This window comes from Neoarius graeffei, chromosome 7, assembly GCF_027579695.1.
Source record: "Neoarius graeffei isolate fNeoGra1 chromosome 7, fNeoGra1.pri, whole genome shotgun sequence".
In the NCBI taxonomy this organism is placed as follows: Eukaryota; Metazoa; Chordata; class Actinopteri; order Siluriformes; family Ariidae; genus Neoarius; species Neoarius graeffei.
The window spans coordinates 2,028,977-2,043,053 of record NC_083575.1 but is presented as its reverse complement, the minus strand read 5'-3'; the positions used below and the strand labels follow the sequence as shown (position 1 = coordinate 2,043,053).

The 14,077-nt window shown below is 41.7% G+C and overlaps 1 long non-coding RNA gene across 1 annotated transcript in view; it reads right to left on the bottom strand.

Annotated features, from left to right (window-relative positions):
- LOC132888520 (uncharacterized) overlaps window positions 1-2,626 on the bottom strand; it is a 2,897-nt gene extending 271 nt beyond the window's left edge. The window contains exon 1 of the long non-coding RNA XR_009654939.1: window positions 80-2,626. This is a non-coding gene — a long non-coding RNA (uncharacterized LOC132888520). The remainder of the gene's footprint in view (window positions 1-79) is intronic.
- Between the last annotated feature and the right edge of the window lie 11,451 nt (window positions 2,627-14,077).

Here is a 14,077-nt window from a genome sequence, read left to right as displayed (position 1 = left end):
AAAGTTTACAGTTTTCCATCAGTTACTGTTTTTTAATTTCACTTTCAATTAAACAATTCCCCTAACCAGTGTTCTGTACCTGTTGTTATTTCTCCAGATGAGACTCACAGACACAGGAAACGTCTTCTCTCACATTCACAGTGGCGACTTTAGAGTCCGCAGGAGACACAACTGATTTAAGTCTGTCCTTTACATATGAAGTCAAACTGAAAAACTCTCCAATGTTTGTTTATAAAAATACAGCTTTAGGGTGAAAAACCCACATGCACTGTTACCTGAACAACAGTTTCTGGTTTTTTTTGGGCGTGTCCCATACAGTGTAGGAGCACAACAGGCCCAGTGAGGTAATAAAAGCAGGGAGCGGCGGTATGACGTGAGTCACTGAAGAACTATTGAAGTGACTGAACTATGTCTAGACTGGTCTGGGAGACTCAGCGCAGGAATTAGACTCCTGATGACGTCACAGCGAGGTGAAAAGATAAACATCAGAAAATGACTTAAACCACTAACAATCACTCCACTCACACATACGAAACACAAGCAAATCCGCATTATTATAATCTGAGAATGGGTTTTGTGTACAACACTGATAGGAGGAGAAAGAGAAAAAGGGAGGAACGTTACAGAATGTGGGTTAAAAATAATAAATTGCCTCAAAATTGAAAGACGACTCTGTTGATGATCAGCACACTGTGTGAAGTTCAGTTTACTGTTGTTCCGTCCATTATAAAAGTATAAGGAGTGAAATTCTTTGGCTCAGACTCCTGCCATAGCAGCATGAGCGAATACAATAAAATAAAAACCTAAAAAAAACAATAATACAAATAAAAAGAGAGTAAATCAACAACACCGAGAGAACACGGGACAATATACGAGACAGAGAAAAAAATGATGCAGCAGTAATTTTGAGAATGTCCTAAAAGATAAAGATTTAAATCTGATGATGAAATATATATATTTACTTCACCTATATTACATCAATAAATCAGGACAATGACACAATAAATCATATATTTCTGTCCACATTCACTGGATATGAGCAATCGCATGCTCTGATTGGCTACTCTACTACTAGGATATCGGCTTATATACCGTGAGTAGAGAAAAACAAAATGGTGGAGCGTGTTACTGAACCAACCAAGGACGAAATAAAAACTCTACTTGAAAACAAAACCACAAACAATACAAAACAGCAACAAAATATGGAATATTTGGAATAAGTATTTGATGGTAAGCACATCTTTTTTTATTTTTCAAGAATTATCATTGTCGCATTTTTCACAAATTGCTCTTGTCATTTCACCGATTTGTTTACATTCTAGGTGGAAATGATTTTGTCCGACATTTTGTATATAGTTTTTATTTATCAAATTTTCAAAAAAATAAAAATGCTCTGTTTCTCAAAATCCAGTGAATGTGGATAGAATAAAACAGTTATTCCACTTAATCTCGGTGCTACGCGCCTCATCACCCATCAGCTCATGTACGACTCGATTTCAGGGAATAACTGTTAAACTTACACACACAGGTTACTGATTACAAAATGTTCCTCCTACATATAAATGTCATGCTGTCAAAGAGATCAGGAGATGCGATTCTGAATAACTGCAGTGACTCACACCATCATCATTCTTATCTCGAGATATTTTTAGACAGGAATTCCATCTGACTGCATTTAACGCGTGTGAATCATTTAGAGTTCTTCAGTAAGTCCTGAGTCTGATCATCCTGTCTGACATCACTAGGAGCTTTTTATTCTCACAAAACTTTACTGTAAAGTAATGACACAATGACATACTCAAACTTTCTAAGTATTACCAGATGATCATCACAGAGGATGGGATTTCACTCTGTCTGTCTGTTTGTTCTGTTCACACACGTGACTTGTGGAACCACTTCCTGTTTTGTCTGTGATGGTTCTTCCTGTTTTCAACCGAAACTGGAGGATTACACAACTGCACGTGCTCCATTCTTCTAGGACACGCCCACCAATGTGAGGGAACTCCTGGTATCCAGGGAACAGCTGGACTGTTATTACTGTCAAGTAGTTTTTATTCAATTAAAAGCAGAAGTGTGATGTTTTGGTGAAAGTTATCATGAGTTACATGTGAAATGTTTTAAATCTTAAATGAATTCAGAACCAAACAAACACACTGCCAATAGAATTAAAGGCTTGCTGTCCTGTATAAAGCTTTTAATTCTTTTTACAGTATATTTGTTTTGGTTCTGAACTCATTCAGGATGTAAGGGATTTCACATTTACAGCACAGAGTTCATAATACATCAGGAATAAATCAGTTCTGTCTCCTGCAGCCTCCAAAGTCCACACGCTGATTCTGAGAAGAGTTTCATTCCGTGTCCATGAAGCTGATCAGCACAAATAATGACATTCAAGAGAAAACACTGTAGAAGACAGAAAATGATGGAAATGTATAAACCTACCCACATTAACTTGAAACCCATCTGTGGAGTTTACATGAAGTGTGGAGAATTATTAAAGCATGTGGAGAAACAGGTCATTAAACAGACTCCATGTGAAGAGAAATCACCCTGACAATCCCTGTGCTCTCATCTGATCATCACTTCATCATTACCTTTTTTCCTTCCTCATATCTGTCGCTCCGCCCACTGAGGAGACGGAAAATCAGGAGGAAATCAGAAGGTTCTTATTCGCCGAAGCAGCACTTTTAAGTCAAGTTTATTTTTATAGCAATTTTAACAATAGACATTGTCGCAAAGCAGCTTTACAGAATTTTAATGACTTTAAATATGACCTAATTTTATCCCTAATCTATCCCCAATGATCAAGCCTGTGGCGAGGAAAACCTCCCTCAGATGACATGAGGAAGAAACCTTGAGAGGAACCAGACTCAAAAGGGAGCCCATCCTCATCTGGGTCATAACAGACAACGTGACTATAACATTTTTAACAGTTTTAACATGAAGTCAGTTTCGTTGATGTTATAAACTGTTCATTGATGGAAACTTGAGTGTAAAACTGTTCATGACAACTGCAGTCCTAAAGTTAGCAAGTCAGCTGTAGTCCTAAAGTAGTTGATGATGATGATGATGATGATGATAGTTTATTTCAAACGTAAACAAACAATGAATAAATAAGCAGATAACAAGAAAAACAAAACAGCATTTGCAACAAAAACACGTAAAAAGCCACTAAATTAGAAAATAAACCTTAAATAATATAGGTAATAATAATATATCAAAATCAAAACAAAAGAAAACAAGACAAAAATACAAACAAGGACGCACTAAGCAGTTTTGAGTTTACACACACGCACATACATACATACATACAGTTAGGTCCATAAATATTTGGACAGAGGCAACATTTTTCTAATTTTGGTTCTGTACATTACCACAATGAATTGTGAACAAAACAATTCAGATGCAATTGAAGTTCAGACTTTCAGCTTTAATTCAGTGGGTTGAACAAAATGATTGCATAAAAATGTGAGGAACTAAAGCGTTTTTTAAACACAATCCCTTCATTTCAGGGGCTCAGAAGTAATTGGACAAATTAAATAATTGTAAATAAAATGTTCATTTCTAATACTTGGTTGAAAACCCTTTGTTGGCAATGACTGCCTGAAGTGTTGAACTCATGGACATCACCAGACGCTGTGTTTCCTCCTTTTTAATGCTCTGCCAGGCCTTTACTGCAGCGGTTTTCAGTTGCTGTTTGTTTGTGGGCCTTTCTGTCTGAAGTTTAGTCTTTAACAAGTGAAATGCTGCTCAATTGGGTTGAGATCAGGTGACTGACTTGGCCATTCAAGAATATTCCACTTCTTTGCTTTAATAAACTCCTGGGTTGCTTTGGCTTTATGTTTTGGGTCATTGTCCATCTGTATTATGAAACGCCGACCAATCAGTTTGGCTGGATTTGAGCACACAGTATGTCTCTGAATACCTCAGAATTCATCCGGCTGCTTCTGTCCTGTGTCACATCAATAAACACTAGTGACCCAGTGCCACTGGCAGCCATGCATGCCCAAGCCATCACACTGCCTCCGCCGTGTTTTACAGATGATGTGGTATGCTTTGGATCATGAGCTGTACCACACCTTCGCCATACTTTTTTCTTTCCATCATTCTGGTCGAGGTTGATCTTGGTTTCATCTGTCCAAAGAATGTTCTTCCAGAACTGTGCTGGCTTTTTTAGATGTTTTTTAGCAAAGTCCAATCTAGCCTTTTTATTCTTGAGGCTTATGAGTGGCTTGCACCGTGCAGTGAACCCTCTGTATTTACTTTCATGCAGTCTTCTCTTTATGGTAGATTTGGATATTGATACGCCTACCTCCTGGAGAGTGTTGCTCACTTGGTTGGCTGTTGTGAAGGGGTTTCTCTTCACCATGGAAATTATTCTGCGATCATCCACCACTATTGTCTTCTGTGGGCGTCCAGGTCTTTTTGCATTGATGAGTTCACCAGTGGGCGGCACGGTGGTGTAGTGGTTAGCGCTGTCGCCTCACAGCAAGAAGGTCCTGGGTTCGAGCCCCGGGGCCGGCGAGGGCCTTTCTGTGTGGAGTTTGCATGTTCTCCCCGTGTCCGCGTGGGTTTCCTCCGGGTGCTCCGGTTTCCCCCACAGTCCAAAGACATGCAGGTTAGGTTAACTGGTGACTCTAAATTGAGCGTAGGTGTGAATGTGAGTGTGAATGGTTGTCTGTGTCTATGTGTCAGCCCTGTGATGACCTGGCGACTTGTCCAGGGTGTACCCCGCCTTTCGCCCGTAGTCAGCTGGGATAGGCTCCAGCTTGCCTGCGACCCTGTAGAAGGATAAAGCGGCTAGAGATAATGAGATGAGATGAGATGAGTTCACCAGTGCTTTCTTTCTTTCTCAGGATGTACCAAACTGTAGATTTTGCCACTCCTAATATTGTAGCAATTTCTCGGATGGGTTTTTTTCTGTTTCCGCAGCTTAAGGATGGCTTGTTTCACCTGCATGGAGAGCTCCTTTGACCGCATGTTTTCTTCACAGCAAAATCTTCCAAATGCAAGCACCACACCTCAAATCAACTCCAGGCCTTTTATCTGCTTAATTGAGAATGACATAACGAAGGAATTGCCCACACCTGCCCATGAAATAGCCTTTGAGTCAATTGTCCAATTACATTTGGTCCCTTTAAAAACAGGGTGGCACATGTTAAGGAGCTGAAACTCCTAAACCCTTCATCCAATTTTAATGTGGATCCCCTCAAATGAAAGCTGAAAGTCTGGACTTTATGCCCATGCCCGTTATATAACTATAACTTGAATATGTTTCAGTAAACAGGTAAAAAAAGAAAATTTGTGTCAGTGTCCAAATATATATGGACCTAACTGTATTGCTAAGATAAGAAATTTAATGTCACTACGTGACGCGGAAAAACTAGTTCATGCTTTGGTTCCCTCCAGGTTGGATTATTGTAATGCCTTACTGTCTGGATGTTCCAATAAGTGCATAAACAAGCTCCAGTTAGTTCAAAATCCAGCAGCAAGAGTCCTTACTAGAACTAGAAAATATGACCACATCACCCCTGTCTTATCCACACTGCATTGGCTCCCAATCAAATTTCGCATTGATTATAAAATACTACTATTGAACTTTAAAGCACTGAATGGTCTCGCACCACAGTACCTGAGTGAACTTCTGCTCCTCTATGACCCGCCACGCCTACTTAGATCAAAAGGTGCAGGCTATCTGCTGGTACCTCGTATAGTGAAGGCTACATCAGGGGGCGGAGCCTTTTCTTACAAAGCCCCACAGTTATGGAACAGCCTTCCAAGTAGTGTTCGGGAATCAGGCACAGTCTCAGTGTTTAAGTCTTGGCTGAAAACAAATCTGTTTCATCAAGCCTTGTGTTAATGGTGTTTATGAGGTAAAGGTGTAGATCTGGAGGATCCTCAGACAGAGTGTTTTGGTAAACTGGGATGTATGGATGCTGTCAGTCCCCACTCGCTTGCTCACTCGAGTTTGTTGATGGTGTAGTGGCTGCTGCTTTATGTCCCGGGGCCCCTCATGCCTGTGTTACCTTCTGACTCTCCCCTTTTAGTTATGCTGTCATAGTTAGTTGTCGGAGTCCCTGCTTGTACTCAGTGCAATATCTATACTGTTCCTACTTATTCAGGTGACACTGAGCATACCTAACAACCTGTGTTTTCTCTCTCTCTCTCTCTCCCCCCCAATCTGTCCTTCTGAGCTACATGTTGGTCCTGAGATCGAGATGCTGAACCTCTTCTGCTCCTTGGACCTGCCTGATCCATCCTGGTGCCCTGTGTCTGGTTGGAGTCTCATTGCATCGCTCCTGTGGAGGACGGCCCCATGTGGACAGTTGAGGGTCACACCTGGAGGACGCTCTGGACTCTTGCAGTGGTGCTTTTGTGGCTGGGGACTACAGTTGACTTGCTGGCTTTGTGACTGTGGTTGTCGTGAGCGGTTTTGCACTCGGGTTTTCATCGGTGAGGAGTTTATGGCATCAGCGAGGCTGACTTTATGTTGAAACTGTTGATGTTATAGTCATGCTGTCTGTTGTTGCCCAAATGAGGATGGGTTCCCTTTTGAGTCTGGTTCCTCTTGAGGTTTCTTCTTCATGTCGTCTGAGGGAGTTTCTCCTTGCCACCGTCGCCACAGGCTTCATCATTGGGGATAGATTAGGGATAAAATTAGCTCATGTTTTCAGTCGTTCAAATCCTGTAAAGCTGCTTTGCAACAATGTTTATTGTTAAAATCGCAATACAAATAAACTTGACTTGACTTGACAGACGGGGGGACGACATGATGAGACTTTAATATGATTGGCATTGACATTACCATGATGACATTTACTCCTGGCTCATAGGATATACATTATTACACAAGTACGCATGTAAACATTCGCACTTTAGCCAATACATGTGTTTTAAACATTTTAAGCTCATTTTGGTTCAGTTTGTTCCACTGGGGCTCATTTAATCAAGTTGTTTCAAAGTTTTCAGAGTAAAACCAAACAATATAATTTGCCAGATTTACAAATGTTTCACTGATTTTCTTTCTACTCATCTGTGTATACATATAAATGCCAATTTAGCCACACCCACAAAACTCCATAAAAGGCAAAGCTCACAGAGAGCTCAGAGGAAACAACAAAACAACGATGAAACGGTGAAAAAGCAACACATGCTAAATCAGCCACTGCAGCGGGTCAGCGATCACAGACACACGAACTTGAACTCTTTATAGCGGGTGCCATTAGTTTTGTCCAAATTGAATGGTTAGTCTTATGTGGGTTAATTTAAGGATTTGTTCTGGAATCACTTTCTTTCAGGTCATTAATATTAAACATTCATTTCCTTCATGTGATTTAAACATGACTGTAATCTGTATATAAACTCATCACCAATTATACGACTCGAAGACGATCAGTCATGGTTCACAGCAGTGAGTCTCCTGACACAGAAATTTACACAATCTCAGGGACAACAGCTAGGATACTGCCGAAGTACAGTAGTGCTTGAAAGTTTGTGAACCCTTTAGAATTTTCTATATTTCTGCATAAATATGACCTAAAACATCATCAGATTTTCACACAAGTCCTAAAAGTAGATAAAGAGAACCCAGTTAAACAAATGAGACAAAAATATTATACTTGGTCATTTATTTATTGAGGAAAATGATCCAATATTACATATCTGTGAGTGGCAAAAGTATGTGAACCTCTAGGATTAGCAGTTAATTTGAAGGTGAAATTAGAGTCAGGTGTTTTCAATCAATGGGACGACAATCAGGTGTGAGTGGGCACCCTGTTTTATTTAAAGAACAGGGATCTATCAAAGTCTGATCTTCACAACACATGTTTGTGGAAGTGTATCGTGGCACAAACAAAGGAGATTTCTGAGGACCTCAGAAAAAGTGTTGTTGATGCTCATCAGGCTGGAAAAGGTTACAAAACCATCTCTAAAGAGTTTGGACTCCACCAATCCACAGTCAGACAGATTGTGTACAAATGGAGGAAATTCAAGACCATTGTTACCCTCCCCAGGAGTGGTTGACCAACAAAGATCACTCCAAGAGCAAGGCGTGTAATAGTCGGCAAGGTCACAAAGGACCCCAGGGGAACTTCTAAGCAACTGAAGGCCTCTCTCACATTGGCTAATGTTAATGTTCATGAGTCCACCATCAGGAGAACACTGAACAACAATGGTGAAACATCTGTGAAACATAGTGGTGGTGGTATCATGGTTTGGGCCTGTTTTTCTGCATCTGGGCCAGGACGGCTTGCCATCATTGATGGAACAATTAATTCTGAATTATACCAGCGAATTCTAAAGGAAAATGTCAGGACATCTGTCTATGAACTGAATCTCAAGAGAAGGTGGATCATGCAGCAAGACAACGACCCTAAGCACACAAGTCGTTCTCCCAAAGAATGGTTAAAGAAGAATAAAGTTAATGTTTTGGAATGGCCAAGTCAAAGTCCTGACCTTAATCCAATGGAAATGTTGTGGAAGGACCTGAAGCGAGCAGTTCATGTGAGGAAACCCACCAACATCCCAGAGTTGAAGCTGTTCTGTACGGAGGAACGGGCTAAAATTCGTCCAAGCCGGTGTGCAGGACTGATCAACAGTTACCGCAAACGTTTAGTTGCAGTTATTGCTGCACAAGGGGGTCACACCAGATACTGAAAGCAAAGGTTCACATACTTTTGCCACTCACAGATATGTAATATTGGATCATTTTCCTCAATAAATAAATGACCAAGTATAATATTTTTGTCTCATTTGTTTAACTGGGTTCTCTTTATCTACTTTTAGGACTTGTGTGAAAATCTGATGATGTTTTAGGTCATATTTATGCAGAAATACAGAAAATTCTAAAGGGTTCACAAACTTTCAAGCTATCACTAAAGATACATGATCATTCATCACCACAGGTTCAGAAATGCTTTTCAAAAGAACAAACTACATGTTTAAAGGTACACAAGTCTAATAGAACTACACCTGATTTATGGGGATCACTATATGGCAATAACATCATGACTTCAGAGAATCACCGTCTGTCCAATTACGTAAATCACTGTTCCCTTATGCACAGTTACTAGTTACGTTTTTAGATGCAAGTGTCGACATGTCCTGATTGTATCTCTAAACGCGGTCATGCAGGTCTTTCCATTACAGCATTAACTGGATCTGATTATTTCCCCATTCACATGTCACTCAGGTGCAACAATAAAGTTATTGTTGTCATTCCTCATCATTACCGTGTTCCCTCCATTCACCTCCACATTTAAAACCTGACGCTCACTTATAAACCCCACAAAGACACAAAAAGCCACAAGAACAACCTTCATCAACACTCGTCTGTGTCCTGCAGCCAGATTACTGGAAGAAAGGAAATTCAGCACCACTCTGACTCTCCCAAGGAGTGTCGAGCAAAAGTCACTGCACTCATATGATGGGAAGTCACAAGGATCCTCAGGGTAACATCTAAGGACCACGCCCCCTTTACATGCCACCACATAAATTAAGTAATTAGGTTTCTGTAAGAAAAGTAAGGGCTCAGCTTTAATTTCAATTTGTTTATAGACTTCTTTCAGCTGTTCCTGTTTGGGATCGCCCCAGTGGAATATGTCCCTCCATCTCCTCCTGTCACACCAACTGTCCTCATGTCCTCCTTCACCACATCCATAAATCTCATCTTTGGTCTTCCTCTTTTCCTTCTACCTGCAACTCCATCTCCACCATTCTGTTCTCCTGGATCTTTCCTCTGTATGTGTTCAAACCATCTCAACCTTGCCTCTCTCACTTTGTCTCCAAGTTGTCCTACACGTCCTGTCCCTCTAATATTCTCGTTTTTAATCCTGTCCAACTTTGTCACTCTCAATAAAAATCTCAGCATCTTCAGCTCTGCTCCGTCCAGCTTAGCCTCCTGTCTTTTTGTCTCCAAACCAAGAACATTGCTGCTATTATTACTGTCTTGCACACTTTCACTCTTCCTGGCAACCTTCTGTCACAGATCACTCCTGACATCCTCCTCTCCTCCATCCATTCCAACCCAGCTGCACTCTCTTCTTCACTTGTCTTCTGCACTCGCCCTTACTTTGTCCAGTTGACCCCAGAGATTTGAAGTCATCTGCTTTGGCCACCTCTATTCCTTGCAGCTGTACCATTCCACTGTCCTCACCCTCACGCACATGTTCTCTGTCTTTCTCCTACTGACCTTCATTCCCCTTCTCTCTAGTCCACACCTCCACATCTCTAAGTTTTCTTCCACTTGATCTCTGTTCTTGCTACAGATCACAAGATCGTCTGCAAACATCAGTGTCCATGGGGCCTCGTGCCTGATGTCATCTGTCAACCTGTCTATTATCACTGCAAATAGGAAAGGGGTTAGGGTCGAGCCCTGGTGCAATCCAAGATCCACCTTCAATGCCTCTGTCATTCCCACTGCACAGCTCACCGCTTTCACACTGTTCACATCCTGCACCAATCTCACACACTTCTCCACTACTGCTCATTTCTTCAGGCACTGCCACGCCTCCTCTCTCGGCACACTGTCATGGTTACATAAACACCGCCCAAAATGAATGACGTAGACTTAAATGATAGGTGCAAACTGACGAAATGCATTCCAATCTTGAAATGAAGGGGCGGGGCAGGGTGTGTCACAGGGCACTATAAGAAGGCACCAGACAGCTCTCAGCCCCAGAGTGAAAGAGCGCAGTGCAGACAGCGGTTCTGTGTTACTGATGGTGAGTTTGTGGTCCCCCCCGACCTGCCTGAAGTGGGATATGAGAGTGAAAGCTCGGAGGAGTTCAGCACTGACTCTCTCTCTCCTTCTTCTCCTCCTTGTGCTGGATGGTGTTTCCTCTTACAGTAAGTCTCCTTTTTTTCCAGCTTTCTGCTTCCAGCTCACATCAACCGCTTTATTTTCATTACACTGCTGCTTATGGAGAGAACTCAAACTGTTCTCCATCAACTCTAAACTGTACAATCTACTCCAACCTCTACATTATTATCATTTTCACACGAGCTATTTGTGATGTTTGCCCACGGAGGAATTGTAGTAGATTTTAAAGAATGAGGAGGCAGTAGTTATCGTTCATCCTTTTACTTGTCCTTAACTCTCAACGGTACACTGCACAATGCATAGAACAGTCTCATGGGATCTCTACTCTCCCGATTACATCACATCTACTCTCCAATATAACCAGTGCCACCTGCTGGTGGTGAAGTATACTATGCATCCTAAAGCATTAGTAATCTGCAAACACAACATCTCCCCTGTTTCTCACAAGATTACTTTACCCTTATGAAACTGAAATTATATTTCACTGAACATAAAACGTACATCACATACATTCATTCTACTTCTCTAGAAATGAGTAACATGTTAAAACATGAGAGTAGACAGTGCCTAACTGTAACCGGCAACATTAAAGTTAACTGCAATGCATACAATTGTAAACTTAGATTCTTCAAGGAACTAAGATAAGTATTGTATATAAGTGCAACAGAAGTATATCACCAAAACAAGACTAATTAAATTTCACCTTGAAAACATCAATCTGTCTTACATTCTTCTCTTTGTTTTTTTTTTCACATTGTCAAAGGAACCATAGAACAGTATAACATTTTTTTTTTCATAGGGCAGCGATCCACCTACACCCTGTACATATCTTCTTGTCATTTCGTCACGTAATCTTTCATCCAGGTTGGCGGTTGACTCTCTCTTTGCCGTGCAGCAGATCTAGGTGATGTCTCTGCCGGACTGGTACTGTCCTCCGGTTCATCACGTTGAGGTGTCTCCTTGTGAAGAGACAGGCGTGCTGCATTCCACCTTTTCCCATCACTTAAGATGAAGGTGCTGGGGCCGGTTCGCTTCAGGACTGTCAAGGGTTCAGTGTATTGTCTCTCTCCCTTTCCCACATGGAAAGGCTTGCGAATGCGCACTTTGTCACTGACTGAAACCTTGGGGCGTGAGTGAGTCTGTGTGGGGGTGGGGCGTGAGTGAGTCTGTGTGGGGGCGGGCGTGAGTGAGTCTGTGTGGGGGCGGGGCATGAGTGAGTCTGTGTGGGGGTGGGGCGTGAATGAGTCTGTGTGGGGGCGGGGCATGAGTGAGTCTGTGTGGGGGCAGGGCGTGAGTGAGTCTGTGTGGGGGCAGGGCGTGAGTGAGTCTGTGTGGGGCGGGGCGTGAGTGAGTCTGTGTGGGGGCGGGGCGTGAGTGAGTCTGTGTGGAGGCGGGGCGGGTGAGATGATGGGGTGAAAGTAACTTTTATTTCTTGCCGGTATATTATTCTGAGTCATAGTCCGCGCTGCAAAATGCACCTAATTATTTATTATCGTCTACTTGTCAAGCATTCACTCGGACTTCTTATCACTCAGTAGTACTAGTGTAGTACTTTATCACACTATCACTAGTTCCTCTGCTCGCTCCAACCAGACAGTAATCTGGAATCTTTGCCCCAACTTCCACTCGATTTACGAATTCTGATCAAAGTAATTTTTAAATAGCCTATCATGAAACATTAACATGTTTCTTTATATGCCTTTTTATTTGGGAGACTTTGCAACTAACGCCTGTCTGCTGAAACCCTTTGATTACCAGCTGCGCACGTTAGAGCACAACATCTGGTTAAGCCGCATGCGCGCTGTAGCTCGCTCGTTGTTTGTCCAGTGAAACACTGCACACATAATAGAATATTGAGACATCAGCATTTCTGTACATGTTGTTTTTATTTGGGAGACTTTGCAACTAATGTCTGTCTCCTAAAGCACTTTGGACAGCAGCTGCAGTGGCTCCGCGCGCGCGCTGTGTCGAGTGAAACCCGGAAGTAACTCACTTCAGACAGAATTCAGAGACAGGCCACAGCCAGGTATAGGCAATGGATATTGAGGAAAACGGGCTGCTTTTTTGTTATGCTGAAAGTGCAGAGACAGTATATTTTTCTTTCTGGTACGGCCAAATCTTTTAGTGGTACCCGGACAGGTGTTCTGTAAAGTTATCCTACCTCTTGGATTTGTCCTACCGAGCCTACTGCGCATGCGCGGAATCCAGGAGGGTAGGAAAATTCAACAGTAGTTTTGTCCTACCGATCAGCTGGGCTGATAGAAAATCGGTGCGTATTTCACGCATTTGCCAATTTTTATGTTTTGTGCGTATTGGGCGAGTCTTTGGCTGAGTCAAATAATTTGTAATGACTTGTTTTGAATAATAAAATGGTCTTCTTCTTCTTCTTCTGATTAATGGCGTTTCACAATATTTAATTGTATATCGCCACCTACTGTATAGGAGTGTGTGAGTTGGTCAGGTCAAGTCTTCGGCATGATCGGGGAAACAAAAAAAATTTTATATATAAGGAAATTAGGAAAGTGTAAGGAACTAAATTCTTCCCATTAGTCTAGTGTCTATCAGATATGTCATAAGGGCTTTAATACTCTTTCCCTGCATTCCCTCCTCTTTCAGAATGTTATGAATGTCTCCTTTACCTACTTGTTCTAACCATTTTCCCCTATGATCGTTATATTTCTTACAGCAGAAAAGAATGTGTTCTACGTCTTCCTTAACTTGACATTCAGCACAAAGTCCATTAGTTTTCCCCAAGACATGTAGTGTGGCATTGAGGCCAGTGTGTCCTAGTCTCAGCCTTGTGTATGTAACTTCCACCTTCCTTCCCAGCCCCATTGAAGTGATTCTTTTCCCACCAATCTGTTGTTGCACATTAAAGTATTGCCTGCCCTTTGGGTTTGTCTCCCATTCATCTTGCCATCTACTCATAGTTACTGATTTGATAAGAGATTTAGCTTCCCCTTTTCCTAATGGTATGTGAATTGCAATACAGTGATGACCTAAAGCTTCCTTGGCAGTTTTATCTGCAACTTCATTACCCTTGAGGCCTCTATGAGCTGGTACCCAGCAAAATTGAACAGTGAGTCCAAGATTTCTGAGTTGAGCCAATAGCTGTTTCATTTCAAGGACTAGGTCATCTCTTATTGCATTTCCAGAGACAAAGCTTTGCAAAACAGAGAGTGAGTCTGTGCATATGACTGACCTTAAAGGTTTAACTTCTTCAATCCATCTCAAAGCTGTAATTATAGCAGTTAATTC